The sequence below is a fragment of the Carassius carassius genome, chromosome 49, assembly GCF_963082965.1.
Source record: "Carassius carassius chromosome 49, fCarCar2.1, whole genome shotgun sequence".
In the NCBI taxonomy this organism is placed as follows: Eukaryota; Metazoa; Chordata; class Actinopteri; order Cypriniformes; family Cyprinidae; genus Carassius; species Carassius carassius.
In genome coordinates this window covers 16,750,240-16,768,423 of record NC_081803.1, presented here as the reverse complement: position 1 = coordinate 16,768,423, position 18,184 = coordinate 16,750,240, and the positions used below count along the sequence as shown (strand labels likewise).

The following is an 18,184-nucleotide window of genomic DNA, read 5'->3' as shown; positions in this document are numbered from 1 at the left end:
TATTAATCTGAAACACATGGGACACTTGATAAGTGAAACAACTGTTGGGCTAACTTCTTCCGTTAAACACAATAATTACTGGAAGAAGAGAAAGGAACTAAATGTATAGACTCAAAACCATTTTAAGACAAGCACAGAAAATGTTGGAAGCCTGCCCATGCTAACATGTGCGCTGTATTGCTACATCAGTGTATTTTGCATCATGATCTTTGTGCAATTATTCACACCCATAAAAAGTAACCATCACCATCCTAATGTGTTTACGCAAATCACCTCCTCAGAATTTTCACACACAGTGAAACAGCTGTTGTAGCTATTTACATAGGCTTGAATAGAGGAAGTTCCCAGTGTCTACACACTAGTGACTTCCCTAAGTATATAAGGATACTGTGGTGATGCATGAAGAAATAACAAATAACTTGTTTTGAAACATCATGTGACATCATATACTGTACAGCTTCCTGCATATTTAAATTATGTATATAGTACACACATTTTTCTGACCATAGCAACACGCACTCAAAAAAATATTTTTGCTATTTGTTCAATTTAATTAATTAAAATGCAACATAACATACAACACAACTCTTGGTAAAAATGGTGTCAACTTAATTATATTTTACATAAATAATGTAATTTTCTAAAAATTCGGTTTACAATATTTTTTTAAATTGAGTCAACAAGAATATTTTTCTAACCGGATGCAGATGGATTGTTCAGCAGCGAACATGTGAGATGGGTAAGTGGCCATTTTATTATTATTATTTTTTATCTATCACCGTCCATCTAATTTTATTTAATTAACAAACTAATTAAAATATGCTTTCTTAACATCTTGTTGCATACCAGAAAGTTATTTTTCTATAAGCACTGTATGAAAATAGCTCTTAAGTGTGTCGTTTTTAGTTGATGTTAGGTTTCTGGATTCAGCATGTGGTACAGACTTTCTTTTTTTCTTTTTTTTACTAAAAGTATCAAATAAGGTTCCGGTAATGGCTGCTTGGTAAGAGGTCGCACGTGTGAGTGGCTCGCAACTAAATCCTTCAGATTTATCCTTAACTTTTGACCAACTATCATTTTGACGCATTTTTGTCTTTAGTAATCTTTTGTTCATCATGCCACCACCTAAAGGTGCCACACCAGGCCAACAAACTACAAAAACAACAAGATCGAACAACGGCGCTATTGTTGCAACAGCTAGTGTTAACAAGGCTACGCAGCCGCCGCATCTGACCCATTTTGAGGACGCTGATCGAGAGACAACTACTAACAGTGAGATCCTCGACGCTATTCGTTCATTACGGGCCGACATGGAGAAACATTCTGCTGATACACTGGAGGCCATCAGAAGTGTGAAAGGGGATGTACAAGCGCATTCACGGAGACTCGATGAGGCTGAGGAGCGAATATCACGGGCTGAAGATGATGTAACTTCCCTCCAAGGTAAAGTTCAACAGCTTGAGCAAACGGTTGCCGACTTATCCAGCAAGATCACAAGTTATGAAGATAGAAACAGACGCTCTAACCTCCGTTTGGTGGGACTACCCGAAAAATCTGAAGGCAAAGACATGTGCGGATTTCTGGAGAAATGGCTCACAGACGCGCTCGGTGATTGTTTTACTTCGCCTCCCATTATCGAGAGAGCGCATAGGATTGGATCATACAGCCCTAAAGCTACGACGTCAAGGGTAGTGATCATGAAATTCCTGAACTACCGGGATCGAGAGACCGCCATGACCGCTGCCAGGAAAATGAAGGAGATTTTCTACAAGGACCATCGGCTCAGTCTGTTCCCTGATCTGTCGCCAGAGACTCGCCGCCTGCAGCGGCGCTTCGATGGAGTAAAAGCAAAGCTGCGCGCTCTGAATGTCCGCTACGGGATGCTATACCCGGCCCAGCTGATGATCACACACAACGAAAGGCGTATCATCTTCAAGTCGGACGAAGAGGCTGAAGATTACGTTAGGAAAATGAGACCACAACCAGCTGCTGACGACGATGGAGACTGAACTGAGAAACTCTACTTAACTATAGCAGACCGTCATTGTGAGGCAGACCGTCAATAAGTAAGTGACCGGATTGACTATAACGTTATATATTTTACGATATACATTTTATGTCACTACTATTTCTAGTTTCCATTTTACCTGCTTTTACATCAAGGCATATTCAACATTTATTTTTATTTTATTTTTTGTTTGGTCAAAGTCCTCCTGTTGGGGGACCAGTATGGGCCGCTGCTGGTCTTCCTGCTGGTCGGTGCTGGTTTTCTCAACGGAGACTACTGGTATTGCGAGCACACCGGTGTTGTCATGTGTGCGCAGTTGTACGTTACCCACATTGTGGATGGAACGTCTTGTTTAACCCAAGTTCTCAGTCTAGAAGGGTTCAAGGTCACATTTCGTTTGGGGAAATGTGGGGGGTTTTATTTTGGGAGCTTCAATCAAGATCGTTTGTATTTAAGGTTTCTACAAAATTTAGATGTGAAATTGAAAAGGGTACAGCCACTATCTTTTGGCATAGTCAAATAAAAAGTTAATTTTATTATGTCAGGTAGCTCCACTATAAATGTGTCCACTTGGAATGTACGCGGCCTAAATAAAATTGTTAAACTAAAGCAAGTGTTGGGTAGAATAAAGCAGATGAAGACCACAATATGTTTTTTACAAGAAACTCATTTGTTGGAGAAAGATATTAACCGGGTGAGGTCTAGATGGCCGGGACAGGTATTCTTCTCTAGTTTTTCCTCTCATTCTAGAGGTGTCATCATATTGATCCATAAGTCAATTCCGTTTCAATTAAGAGATAAATACTTGGATCCTTCTGGGAGGTTTATTATACTCAGTGGTACTATAATTTCAACTTTAGTTAATCTGGTTTGTTTATATGCCCCCAATGGGGACGATTCTGCTTTCTACCAACATTTCTTCCTAACTATGTCATCTTATAGTGGCCAGTACATCATTGGAGGTGATTTTAACTGTGTGATTAATCCTGCAATGGACAGATCAAATACCTCTGACACCTCCCACCAACAGGCAAGAAGGACTATTGGGAAGTTCATGAGAGACCTTAATTTGGTGGAGGTTTGGAGATATCTTTACCCTGATAAGGTAGAGTTCTCATGTTTCTCCAGCACGTACAAAACTTATTCGCGTATAGATTTTTTTTTGGTCTCCTCCAGTCTGGTATCTCTGGTTCAGAAATGTTGGTACGAAACTATTTTACTCTCTGATCATGCCCCAGTTATATTATCCCTACTGATGCCCAATTTTAGTTCCCATCCACTCCCATTTCGATTTCAAGCGAAATGGTTGAAATCTGTTGAGTTTGAAGAATTTCTAGAAGGGAAGATAACAGATTATTTCTTCTTCAATACAAACCAAACCAGTGCGTCGATAAAATGGGAGGCATTTAAGGCCTATATAAGGGGGGAAATAATAAGCTATACTAGAAATAAATCTAAAATACATTTGAGTAAACTAAAAGACCTTGAAAAACAAATAAAAGAACTGCAAGACCACTTATATCAGCAAGATGACGCTGACAAATATAAGAAACTTCTGTTATTAAAGTCTGAATATAATGAACTCAGCGCTAACAAAATAGCTACAAACTTAATGTGGTTGAAACAGTCCTACTATGATCAGGGTGAGAAGGCAGGGAAGCTCCTGGCCTGGAGACTCAAAAAAATACAATCAGATAGAGCTATTAACTCAATTACACTGGACGATGGAGAAGATGTTGTAGACCCAACACGTATAAACAATGCTTTTGCCAAATATTATGAAAATTTGTATAAATCCGAATATCCTGAAAATGAAAATGCACAGAATAAATTTTTAGACCAGCTGCAATTTCCAACCCTACCTGAAGAGACTAAAAATATCCTTGATGAAAAACTGAGTGTAGAAGAACTTAAAGAGGCACTTCGTCATATGAACAGTGGCAAAGCCCCAGGCCCTGATGGACTCACAGTTGAAATTTATAAGAGATTCCCTGACAAATTATTGCCTCACCTGCTAGATATGTTTAATGAATCCTATGAAAAAGGTATTCTACCACCATCTTTGAGAATGGCCTCCATTTCTGTCATTTTAAAACCAGGTAAAACTCCAACAGAAATGGGTTCATATCGCCCCATATCACTAATGTCCTGTGACACAAAAATATTGTGCAAGGCCCTGGCCCGCAGGATTGAAACACACACTCCAAAATTAATTTCTAATGATCAAAATGGATTTATTTTGGGCCGCCAAGCCTTTCATAATATTCGTCGACTTTTGAATATATTGTACGAAAAACAATCCGCCACTGACCACGCCTTTTTGTCATTAGACGCCGAAAAGGCGTTTGACAGAATAGAATGGAGATACCTTTTTGAAACCCTCAAAAGATTTGGTCTGGGAGAGAAATATTTGAAATGGGTCCGATTATTATACACAGAACCGATTGCTAAAATTGTAACAAATAGTCAGTTCTCTACACCTATACAACTTTGTAGATCCACTCGACAGGGCTGTCCCCTTAGCCCGCTGTTGTTTCTTTTTGCCATTGAGCCACTTGCTATGGCTATACGCAACTCCCACGAGCTGACTGGGATAAAAATAGGACAAACGGAACATCGGTTATCCCTTTTTGCGGATGATATTGTTTTATTTTTAACTAACTTGGAGAAGTCAGTTCATGCAGTGGGAAATATTTTACAGACTTTTGGCCATTTCTCTGGATACAAAATTAACCAGAAGAAAAGCTCCCTATTGTTTCTGAACAAAAACAACCCTCCTATCCAAACACAATTTACCTGCACCTATGAAGGTTTTACCTATTTGGGAATCCAGGTTAACCCGGACATAAAGAAAATTGTTTCTATCAATTATGACCCTCTAGTTCAAAAGGTTTTAGAATCATTAGAGAGATGGGACACGATGCCAATCTCCATGATAGGTCGCATTAATATTATAAAAATGTCGATTCTTCCAAAGTTTCTATATCTTTTTCAATCTATTCCCCTACATATTCCTGCCTCTTTGTTTTCATCATTAAATAAAAACTTTACCAAATTCATATGGAATAATAAACGGCCCAGGTTACGACTTTCTCTTCTATATTTACCTTTCGACCGAGGGGGGCTTGGACTGCCTAACATGAAGCTGTACTACTGGGCAGCTCAATTATGTGCCGCTACTTCGTATTTTTCACGTAAGGATATTCCTTCTTGGATACAAATTGAAAACAACACAATAGAATTGCCATTAAAATCCTATATTTACTCTATATATCTATATATTTACTATATTTAGCTGAAACTAAACAGCTGCTAAAAAACACAAAAAATCCAATTGTCAGAAACACTGTTTCGATCTGGCACCAAGCACATGTTGCTTTGAATGAGGAGTCTAAGCTTTCAACTCTGTCACCCATTTGGGGCAATGTTACATTTAAACCTGCACGCGCGGATATGGGCTTTAAAATGTGGATGAATAAAGGTGTGTGTAAATTAGGGGACTTGTACAATGATGGAGTTCTAATGTCTTTTGAACAGTTGACAAACAAATACGACTTGCCTAAGAAATATTTTTTTAAGTATCTTCAGGTCAGAAGTTTTATTACTAATTTATTGAAGTCGACTGTGCAACCCCCACTATCCACCATAGAGAATATGGCTATTAACCACCATCACAGTAGGGGCTTACTTTCCAAATTTTATAATATTTTAATTGCAGCCTCAAAAGAAAGTAGCCTTTCATATTTACAAGCTTGGAGAACTGATATGGAAACAGACATTTCAGTTGAGGAGTGGAATAACTCCTGTATTCTTGCACAAAAACAAACTATCAACACAAGATTCCGATTAGTACAGTACAAGTGGTTGTTCAGGACGTACATCACACCAGTGAAACTCCATCATTTCAACCCTAATATACCAGATGATTGTGTCAAATGTGGTAAAGAAAAGGGGACACTATATCATTGTATGTGGCAATGCGAGGAACTTCAAATCTTTTGGAAGCAAATCTGTGCACTAATTTCTGATCTAATTGAATGTAAAATGCCCTTAGATGGTAAACTCTGTATATTACACATTTTTCCAAATAGCTTCAAATGCAATACAAAGAACAAGAAACTTGTAAACTTTTGCCTGGTGCAGGCGAAATATGTTATTGCTTTGAAATAGAAGGACACAGAAAAACCTGGAGTGAAACAGTGGATCAAACTGATGTCCAGTAATTTGGCGCTGGAGAAACTGACATATATTGCCAAAGGAAAACTGGAGGACTTTAAAGACATTTGGTGGCCCTTTTTACGCCTTGTAAAAGACTGTGATTTGTAGAAAATAATTTTGTTGTAATTGAGTGAAGGGTGTGTTTTAGGGTGGGGGGAGGGTCTTTATTTTATTTCTTATGTGTGTGTTATGTGTTTTGTCCTTAAATTGAAAATTATAATAAACATATTTGTGAAAAAAAAAAGTATCAAATAACGTTAAAATGAAGAATCGCGGAACAGAGAGAACAGAAAACCCTTCAGTACCATGAATTAATGTATAAAACCAGGGCCATAAGACACGCCCGATAATTAGAAATGGCCAAATTGTCCCCTAGGATTTTAAATTCTTACTCTGCATTCAGCCGTTGTTAGGGTGACAAAGTTTCAAATGTATATTTTAGGTCTTCCTCGTCTATATTTAATTTAACGCTCATTGTTAAAACGATTGAGATGCCAATCAAAGCGCACAGCAGCCAATCCAGGGCTTTAGATTAGTAACGCTTTTTGAGTTCACGTGCTCGTGACTGAATTCACCGCGTTCACGGAGTCTCTCGTCTTAAACAACAAATAACGTTAGTGTTTTAGCGACGTAAGTACTACATTTCGCTGCTTCAGTAATTGTAAGTGGAGTTTTTGCATTTCTTCTGCTAAATTATGGTCAAGGACCGACATTATGTCTGTGTAGGCAGCTAATAATAACGTTATGTTTCTCCAAGGGCTTGTATGTGTAAGTTAATGTTATTCTGTTACTTGCGATTAATATATCAAGAGGAATAATCGACAATAATGATTTGTCATAAATAAGTTGTCACCCTGACCCTGTACTAAATACTTTTTTTCTTTGTAGCATTTTAACCTTTTTTTTGTCTTTGCTGAATTGCCCATAAACAAGACCTCTGTAATGTATGTCTTCAGATAAATGCTGAATTTCATCGGATCACAACCCTTCATTTACAGTCCAAAATTCCTGTCCAAACTGGATCTGCTCTCTGATCTGCTAAAAGTGTTTACCAAAAAGGGTGGAGTGTTTAGAAAAAAGATTCAAGATGTGATCGTGCCAATGTCTCAGGTTGTATTATTTTTTTTAGTTTTTTTTTTTTTATTTCACTTTTTTATATATTGCTTTTTAATACAAGCTATTGATATAGTGCTCTGTAATGCACAATGGCTCAGAGATGTGTATTGGAGGGTGTCAAATGTATGAATATCAGAAACTAAAAAAATAAAATGTTTTGTTTGTTTTCTTACAATGCCACCATGGAGACCAAGCAAGAGTGCAGTCTCAAGGTGCTATGCATCTACCTGAATGAAGATGATGATGAATGTGATGGAGTATTTGGTGAGTATAGAGTTCTTTTTCGTTACAAACAGTTATCACAAGTAATAACAAATTTGACCTTGCAAAAGACGTGACATGAACTGCGCCTAACATTGTTTTTTCAATTTAAAAGCAGAGACACTTTCTTATATATATATATATATATATATATATATATATATATATATATATATATATATATATATATATATATATATATATATAAACGTGTGTATTTTTAAATATCAAAATATATTTCCCATCAAAACTGCTGATGGGGAAAGAGTTAATGTAATTTTTATTTTTATTTTAAAATATTGAGTAAATTGTAAAGCTCAGACATGAATTAAATGACTGATGTTAACTTCACTTTAAACCTTTGTACTCCACACAGTCACTGGTTTAGGTTTACGTGATATCATCCTGTTTGATAAGCACAGTTCTTAATAGTCAAGTCGATTCACCTTTATTTATATAGCACTTTACACAATACACATTGTCAAAGCAGCATAATTAAACAGGAAAATAGTTTGTCGATAATGCAAGAGGACAATAACAAACAGACAGTTTTTGTTTTTTTGTTTTTTTTAAGCTAAAGTCAGTTCATTGATTATTCAGTGATGTCATCATCCAGTTCAACTCTCTTCCAATAGTGTCTATGCAATCAGTCAGGCATCCCCAACTAACCAAGCCAAAGGTGGCAGTGGCAAGGAACCAAAACTTAAAGGGATGGTTCACTTTCAAATTAAATTTTGGTATGTTTTAGCTTACCTCAATGGCATACAATTTCTTTGTTTCCGCAGTATTTCCCATTTTGATATTTTTAGGTCAAACCGTTCTTGTCTGTGACTCATATAATGGAGGTCTATGGTCACCACCTCAAAGAGCATGCACAGAGGAGTCCAAATTAAACAATTCCCCATCGTAAGTACACATTGATGGCCTAAGACACGAAACGAGCGGTTTGTGTAAGAAAACGAACAGTATTTATATCGTTTTTACCTCTTGTACACAACCACGTCCAACTGATCTGAGTGCGCGAATGCTTCCTGATGTGACGTGTGCGCGTGCTCTGGCTTAGTCTGCGCAAGCGCGGAAAGCGCCGGAAGTGATCTCTCGCGCGTGAACGTCACTCATTGTTTACACTTACTGTCTATGGTTTACACAGAGATTTCGGAAGTGTTACCTTTCACTGTGAAGATCTAAACATACTTAGATGTAAAGGAAATTGCAATGGAAGACGATTTCAATAAATCAACAGACAATGTTGGTTGTTAAAAATTGGTTAAAAATTGGTGTTTTAGTAGCAAGTGTTGTGAGATGCCAACAGAAGTGGAGAGCATATGTTGTCATGAATGAAACAACTACAAGACGACGACGAGGACATTGACAGTATCGCATCACACACCTGCCTGACTGAAGATCCTGAGTTTTCTCCGCTGTTGAGCCGCAGCGTTTTGCAAGTTGTTTTGTTTGCCATGTATAAACTGGAGGCGACATCCAATGCCAGAGGGACCCAATGGCACGCTGTCAATAGAGTGAGTAATGTGTTGTTTATTATAATCACACGATTATAGGGTGCATTATAACCAAATTAATTAATTACGATTACAGCATTATATTTCAGACAGTGCAGATTGGTGGCATATCGTGTGGTAAACAGTAAACAATGAGTGACGTTCATGCGCGAGAGATCACTTCCGGCACTTTCCGCGCTTGCGCAGACTAAGCCAGAGCACGCGCACACGTCACACAACAGGAAGCACGCGCCCTCAGATCAGTTGGACGTGGTTGTGTACAGGAGATAAAACCAAAATAAATACTGTTCGTTTTCTTACACAAACCGCTCGTTTCGTGTCTTAGGTCACCATTGTGTACTTACGATGGGGAATTGTTTAATTTGGACTCTGTGCATGCTCTTTGAGGTGGTGACCATAGACCTGCATTGTATGAGTCATAGACAAGAACGGTTTGACCTAAAAATATCAAAATGTAAACTACTTCGGAAACAAAGACACCTACATCTTGGATGCCCTTGAGGTAAGCTAAAACAAACCAAAATTTAATTGGAAAGTGAACTATCCCTTTAATTGGTGACAGAAATGGAAAATAAACCTTGGGAGAAACTTTACTTAGTCTGGGCGCCAGTTCTCCTCTTAATTCCAGGCTTCACGGGGAAGTCATGGCCTAATGGTTAGAGAGTCGGACTCGCAATCGAAGGGTTGTGAGTTCGAGTCTCGGGCCGGCAGGAATTGTAGGTGGGGGTAATTGTAGGTGTAGGTGCATGTACAGTGCTCTCTCCACCTTCAATACCACGACTTAGGTGCCCTTGAGCAAGGCATCGAACCCCCAACTGGTCCCCGGGCGCCGCAGCATAAATGGCTGCCCACTGCTCCGGGTGTGTGTTCACTGCTGTGTGTGTGCACCTTGGATGGGTTAAAAGCAGAGCACGAATTCTGAGTATGGGTCACCATACTTGGCCGTATGTCACGTCACGTCACTAAAAAAAAACAAAAAAAAACTATACCTTTAACATACAAAGTAATTACATTCCGTTTGTTCAGTAATAAAGTAATTTATGCAATGCGCTCGTTTAGGTGAATGGCATTGCATCCATGTATGTTGGTTTGAAAATAAAGTGACTAATGATTTTATAGATGAAATTAAAGTACACAAACCTGTATTTTGGCAAAGATTTGCACCAATTTGGTGGTGCCAAGGACTGCGCTGTTCTTAAGAAAATGGAAAAAAAGCTTGTACTCAGTAACTCAACCGTTTTCAGAGAATGAGAGAAGGGTGTGCTGTCAGCAGTTGTTTTAATCGTGCCCAGTTTTGGTTAAAGATAAGTAATATTGATTTGAAATAAGTATCGGTAACATTTTAGAATAATGGTCCATTAGTTAATATTAGTTAACTACTTTAGTTAACATGATCTAAGCAAGAACTATCCTTCTACAGCATGTATTAATCTTAGTTGATGTTAATTTCAACATTTACTAATGCATTATTCAAATCAAACGTTTTGCTTGTTAACATTAGTTAATGCACTGTGAATTAGCATGAACTAACAATGAAAAACTGTATTTTCATTAAGATTAATAAATACAGTAATGTATTGTTCATTGTTTGTTCATGTTACTTAATTAATTAACTAACATTAACTAATGGACATTATTCTAAAGTGTTACCGAAGTATCAATGGCTCTTGAAAATATCTGGATTTTATAAATCTAATTTGTTAATGTCATTAATCTAAATGAATTAAAAAATTTCAAACAGTCACTGAGTGATAGTTAGAGATTTTAAGGTAGCATAGTTATTCATTGTGATATTGACAAAGGCACTGTATTATTTTCCTTTATAAAGTGGAACAGAGTCTGCCAAAGGTGTTGAGTTTGGTTGTGATCTGACTGACTGGTTCTGAATCTGTTTTTTTTTTTTTTTTTTTTCTATGTATTAGAATTCATAATATGGGTTATAATTTAATGTAATTAATTATTATTTTTGTAATTATTTTGTTACATTTTAAGCATTGCTATAATGGTTGCTAAAGTGTTCAGGAGTGGTTTTTAGCATGTGTTCTAATATTTAACTTTTAATATGAGTAATAACATCAAGCACCACTACAGTAAAAGTAAACAAAACATTTAAAGATAAATACATATATACATTTTATCTATACATTTTATTTTATTTATCTATACACCCCCCAAATTTGTTATAATTGTGATTTAAATATTATTCAAAATAAATATGCTATTTTTAATAACATGTAATACTTTTGTCTCATGTCATATCATGTCGCTTGGGTATATTTTGGGTCCCATTTATCATACGACCAGAATCCATGTAAGCAACTGAAGACGAGCGTTCACCTGAAGCCTCTGACGACGTCGTGCAGAATTCCCCTGCTTACCTGAGTTTCTGAGCTCCAGAGGTTCATTCATGCATGCTTATTTTCCGTGGGGAAATGGCTCACTGACATCTGTCTTCCATGACTCCATGACAGCTGTGTGTGTTCACAGAAGTGTGGGATCACTATAGTGGCGCCTTCCACTGTTACAAAAATGATCTGCAGCCAGCGTTTTTATGATAGCCAGGTGTACAGTACAGGTGTTTTTTACCCTTTCACCCTCAACTCTTTAATCGTAGGGGTTCGTATTTAAAATGTGGTTCTATGACACATACATTTTCATATTTTTGCTGAACTACTGAACAAACCTGTTATTAACGTGGCAGACAGCCTTCTCTCGTTATGGCCAAGTGTTTACAATTCGTATGGATTCATTAAATAATTTGAATTCAACGGATGTTTTTATTGTATTTAATCAAATATATTAATTCAATTTGTTGAATTATTAAAACAAAATCTATATGTAATATTATAATTAAACTGAAATCTGATTTAAAGACTTGCCTTGAGGGGGTGAAAACTTTTTTACAATAAGAGTTATGGTGTATTTAAGCTGTCTACTGCCAGCAAAACTTAAAAACTCCCTGCTGAAAGTACAGCTAAAACCATTCTAATCTCATTGGTTGCTTTGGCTGGTCTCCCAAGCTGGGTTTAAAGTGGTTTGGGCCACTGTTTTAGCAGGTCACGCTGGACTTACGTGGTTTTTAACTGTTTTTTAATTACTGGTTTTAGCTAGATTAGCGGGGAATAACGTGGCCTAATGGTTAGAGATTCCAAAGGTCTTGCAATCTAAAGGTTGTGAGTACAAGTCTCGGGTCGGCAGGAATTGTGGGTGGGGGGAGTGAATGTACACTGCTCTCTCCAGCTTTAATTCCATGACTGAGATGCTCTTGAGCAACGCACTGAACCCCCAACTGCTCCCCGGGCACCGCAGCATAAATGGCTGTCCACTGCACCAGGTGTGTGTTCACAGTGTGTGTGTGTGTGTGTGTGTGTGCACTTTGGATGGGTTAAATTCAGAGCTTGAATTCCGAGTATGGGTCCCCATATTTGGCTGTATGTTACGTCACTTAAAAAAAAAAAAAAAAAACATAAAACCATGCTAACAAAATGCTAGTAACTTGATAATCAGGCTAAAACATGCTAGCAACATGATAGTAACTTGCTAATCACGCTAGCAATATGCTAGTCTTTTACTAGTCATGCTGGAAACATGTTAATGACAAACTAGTTACTTGCTAATCATGCTAATGATATGTTAGTCATGTGATAATGTTAGCAACATACTATTTACTTGCTAATCATGCTAACAACATGTCAGTTACTTGCTAATCATGCTAGCAACACGCTAGTAACTTACCAATCGTGTAAAAAAAAAAAAAATGCTAGAAACATGTAAACATGCTATTCCCTATTCAATCTATTTTTCTGATAGATTAAATTGCCTTAAAACATTTTAAACCGCTTCAGATTATTTAAAACTGAAAACCTCAAACTTTAAGCTTTTAAAACTACTACTTTAAACTTTCTGGCTAGGCTTTTTGGCTTTTCTTTTCTTTTATTTTTATTTTTTAGAAAATTTAAATAATTTTAATTTTATTTGTAAAAGATCATACAGATTTTTGTTTTCTAAAGCTGTTTATAAATACTGTCAACATGTCCATAGGTTCCAAAATAATCTTTCAAAAATATGGATGTTATAAAAAAACATTTTGCTACAGACATGAATCATATTAGAAGTAGGTACAAGCACAAGCAAACTACAATCAATCAAAACAATGTTTAATGTTTTGGCAACAAATCTTAACGAGTCACACACTAAACACACAAAAAAAAACACACATCCATCATTAAACGGCCTTTACAGGACAATGCTGGGAGGGTTAGTCACAATATTCCATTATTATAACTCATAATTTCAGTCATTAAGCATGATTAGAGGTCCAAGAATGTATTGCCTATTATCTAAAGAACTGAGTCAGTGGATTTAGGCAATATACTGCATGCAGTGACAGTGCCAGTATTTTTGCTGTTTTTTTTTTTTGCTGTTCATTTATACCGTACACTAAGAGAAAATACTGACCTCTTTTATTTGTATCATTAGATGTGTGACACCATATATTTAATATAATGGAAATCAAGGCAACAAGGAACAAACTACAGTTTAATCTAAGGCACCCTCAATGATACAAACGACTTTACGGGAAAACTGTGCCTCACGCCTCAACGGATTATGTGAGACTTTCTTTTTATCAACTGTGCTTCACATAGAGATGAATGTGTTCTAGGTGAACCATTAACTAAGCACAATGCATAAACCAAATGATGAATCGATATTAATAGCTTACACGTCTTCATACATAACCACATTTCACTGTAGTTTTTCTGATCGCAAGCGCTGTCTGTGGCAGTTAAAGTAGTCAATTTTATTTAACAATAGAGAGCATAATAGATAGGCCTATCTAGCTTATGAGACATTCATTTAGCCTACTAATGATAGTAGGTTTTTATTTGATTTTAATTAGACTGAGTAACAGAATTTTAATATCTTATCTCAGCTCAATGTAATTAGCACTCATAATAATTCCTTCATAAAATGTTCATGTTAACACTATATTCATAATTAGTTTACCTAAAATGAAAATAAATGAAATCAATTCAATTATGGTGACATGAGAGGCTTGAAATGGTTGAATTGCAAAAATCATGCTTAAATATTTATTTTTATACAACCGTGTCCTTGAATCAATAGTTTTAAGTCGATCCTCCAAGTGATTCGTTAAAAAACAGTCGTGAGGAGTGAGTCGCTGAATCATTAATTTAACAATTTGTTCAAGAACGCTGATTCATAAGTGAGTGGCTTAATGACCATTATTACAGTAAAATATATAACAGCAATTTCTCATCCTCATCTTTAGGATGAAAAAGATCATACTTTACTCCCAATTTATTAAAACATTTGTTTTTCTGATCTGTTTAATTTGACCTTCACAATCTCTAAAAATGTCGAGATAAGTAAAAAACTTAACATAATCTCAGGTTAGGTACATTAAATTCAAGTACAACATGAGATGCCAATCTGACTAGATATGATCCATCAAAGCTATATTAGTTTCTCTCATGAAGGCAACAAAGAAATACTGGCCAGAATCAAATCCTAGTTTTGTCCGCTCCTTTCTCGCTTATTAGACCCTCAGATTTACAGAAATTTTTTTTTTTTTTTTTTTTTTACATATTATAGTGTACAAAACCACAAACCGCTCATCTAACCTATAACAATGACAGGGGGCAGCCTCTGCCGTGTTGCTCTGAACCAAACACAGCGACAAACAATTAATGACCTCTTCAGGTTTTCATATTATTTCATCTGCTCTCATTTTGCTTGGTCAACCACAGAACACAACTCAAGAGCCCAACAGATCTAAATAATGTTCTAAGTAATATTAATAGACAAAACCTTTCAAAATGCTTTCTTACTAAAATGAATTTTGTTCACTAAAATTACATGCCATTTCAGTAAAACTGAAAAATCTTTATTCATTCATGCACATTTTAAATATAAACAAATATTTTAACATTTATCATCTCTAAATGTTGATTTTTTTTTAATCTTTGGAAAATTGGAATATTGAATTCAATATTTAATTTAATTTTGCACTTTTACTAAAATCTTAATTTTGTTGACTAAAATTAAAATGATGCTAAATTCATAAATGTAATGTAATGTAAGTGTAAATCTACCTTAGAGAGTCACAAAAGATATTATCAATGTTCCACTCTGTCTTTCTGAGACGTGGCTGTCTGATAGGATACCTGATTCTCATGTGGAGATGGAAGGCTTTACACTTCACAGGATGGACAGAGATCAAGCAAGTACGGGTAAGAAGCAAGGTGGAGGTGTCTGTCTGTATGTGAACAACCGCTGGTGCCATACTCAACATGTTACGGTAAAAGAAAGAGTCTGTGACCCTAATATTGAGCTCATTGCAGTGAGTTGTAGACCTTACTACCTACCCAGGGAGTTCTCCCATGTTATTGTCATGGTGGTGTATATCCCACCATCAGGAAATGGGAAGTGTGCCATTGAGACAATTTCGAGAATCACGCATGACCTACAGCGCTCTTCTCCAGATGCGCTGGTTATTGTCAACGGGGATTTTAATCACTGCACTCTCTCCACCACCTTACCATCTTTTAAACAAATGGTGATGTGTCCTACGAGGGGTGATAACACTATTGACTTGTTTTATACAAATGTTGAGGATGGCTATGTTGCTAAATTGCTTCCTCCTCTGGGTAAATCCGACCATAATTTGATAAACTTGACTTCCAAATATTCAACGGTGATACGTAAACAGCCGATTACGACAAAGACTGTGCGCGTCTGGTCAGATGATGCTTGTGAAGCACTAAAGGGGTGTTTTGAATGCACCGACTGGTCTGTGTTTTTTGATGGAGACAGTGACTTGGACAGTATCTCTGACAAAGTAACTTGTTATATTAATTATTGTGTCGATGCTGTAATTCCGTGTAAACAAATCAAAATCTTTCCCAATAATAAACCATGGGTCACCAGAGAAGTTAAAGCTGCTATTAATAATAAGAAAGCAGCCTTTTATAGTGGTGATAAAGAAAGGATTAAAGTTGCCCAAAGGGAGTTGAAAGTCATCATCAGACAGGGCAAACAAAAATATAAGGAAAGTGTTGAAGGTAAAATGTCCATTAGCAATACACGTGGTCTATGGAATGGTATGAAGCGTATTACTGGATATGGGACTAGTAATCCCAGTTTATGTAAATTGGGTATACAGGCTAATGATGCCAATACTTTTTTTGCCAGGTTTGATGAATGCGATTTCTCTTCTGTACATGAGAATGTCCTCTCTAATCTAAGGCAGAGCAGTTCTGAGGACTGTAGTTCAGCTATTAATCTTAGTATGGAAGAGGTTCGTCAGCAGTTAAGGCGTATTAAACCAAACAAGGCAGAAGGTCCCGATGGTGTACATCCACGTACTTTAAAAGTGTGTGCTGATCAGCTATGCTCTGTCCTTCATTCACTGTTTTCTTTGTCTCTGTCCTCTGCTAAAATACCGGTTATGTGGAAAACATCTTGCCTTATTCCTATTCCTAAAAAAGCCAAGGTGTCAAATAGTCTTGCTAATCTGAGGCCTATAGCTCTGACATCACACATTATGAAATGTTTTGAGAGGGCTGTACTTGATCATCTGACTAGGCAGGTGTCTGTTTTTCAGGATCCCTTGCAATTTGCATACAGGAAGGATGTGGGGGTAGATGATGCACTATTATTTATGTTACATAATATTTACAGTCATCTCGAAACTACTGCTAGTTCTGTTAGAATCATGTTTTTTGATTTTTCGAGTGCTTTTAATACTATACAGCCACATATTTTAGCTAACAAATTAATTAATTTTAAATTGCATAATACAACTATTGCCTGGATTTTAGATTATCTGTTATTACGACCACAGTTTGTTAGGTTTTGCAACAAACAGTCTGACATTATTTTAACTAATACTGGAGCACCTCAGGGTACAGTTCTATCTCCCTTTTTATTTACACTTTACACTGCGGACTATAGGCACAGTCAGTCATCCTGTCTGGTACAAAAATTCTCTGACGACACTGCTTTAGTAGGTCTACTTAATCAGGGTGATGACCTTGCTTATAGAAGGGAGGTCAAGTCTTTTTCTAGCTGGTGTGAGTCAAACTTTCTAAAACTAAATATAGGGAAGACTAAAGAACTTGTGATTGATTTTAGAAAGAAAAAGGAGAAGGTCCTCCCAGTCACAATTAATGGTCAGCCGATTGAAATTGTTCAGTCATATAAATTTCTAGGTGTCCATTTGGATGAAAAATTAAATTGGAAAGAGAATACTAATGTTTTAATAAAGAAGGCTCAGTCAAGACTTTTCTTTTTGAGAAAACTCAGATCTTTTAACATTAGTACAAAGCTTTTAGATGTTTTCTATCAGGGGATCTTGGCTAGTGTTCTTTTTTATGCTGTTCTTTGCTGGGGGGGGCAGCTTATCTGTTGATGATAAAAATAGGATAAATAAGCTGATCAAGAGAGCTGGTTCAGTTATTGGTCTTATCCCAGACTCACTTGAAGTCATTGTGGAGAAGAGGATGAGGTCGAAATAAAAAATTATGTTTTTTGAAGGCCATCCACTATATAGTGTTTTTAATGGACTCAGAAGCTCTTTCAGCGAGCGTTTAATTATGCCTCGGTGCTCCAGTGAGCGATTGAGAAGGACTTTTGTTCCTGCAGCGGTCAGATATTTTAATGAACACTGTTGACTGTCAAACTGTTGAACTGTCTGTTCTTTGCCCTGCATTTCTGAATTGCGCAATTGTATCTTGGTATAACCATGTCTCATTGGTCTCTTAATCATGTTTTTCATAGGTTTTAAATGTTGAATTATTTATTTATGTGTGTTAGCTATGTGGTGTGCTTGTTGGCTGTATGTTTTAAGTTGGTGGCAAACCAGTTTCCCTTTCGGGATTAATAAAGTTTTCTCTCTCTCTCTCTCTCTAATACGAAAACCAACAGGAAGACACTTAATGATGTAAAGTTGGTCACATGGTGGTAGGTGTGTATTTACCTGCTAGTGTTTCCTGTTTTTGACTAGACCGTGTAGAGAGGGGGTGCGTAGCCAGGAACG

The 18,184-nt window shown here is 36.7% G+C and overlaps 1 long non-coding RNA gene across 1 annotated transcript; it reads left to right on the top strand.

The window, feature by feature from the left end:
- Positions 1-695: 695 nt before the first annotated feature.
- LOC132132427 (uncharacterized) lies at positions 696-7,589 on the top strand. The gene is made up of 3 exons (XR_009429038.1): positions 696-739; positions 7,183-7,336; positions 7,531-7,589. It is a non-coding gene; the product is annotated as an uncharacterized LOC132132427 (long non-coding RNA).
- The last annotated feature ends 10,595 nt before the right edge of the window (positions 7,590-18,184 follow it).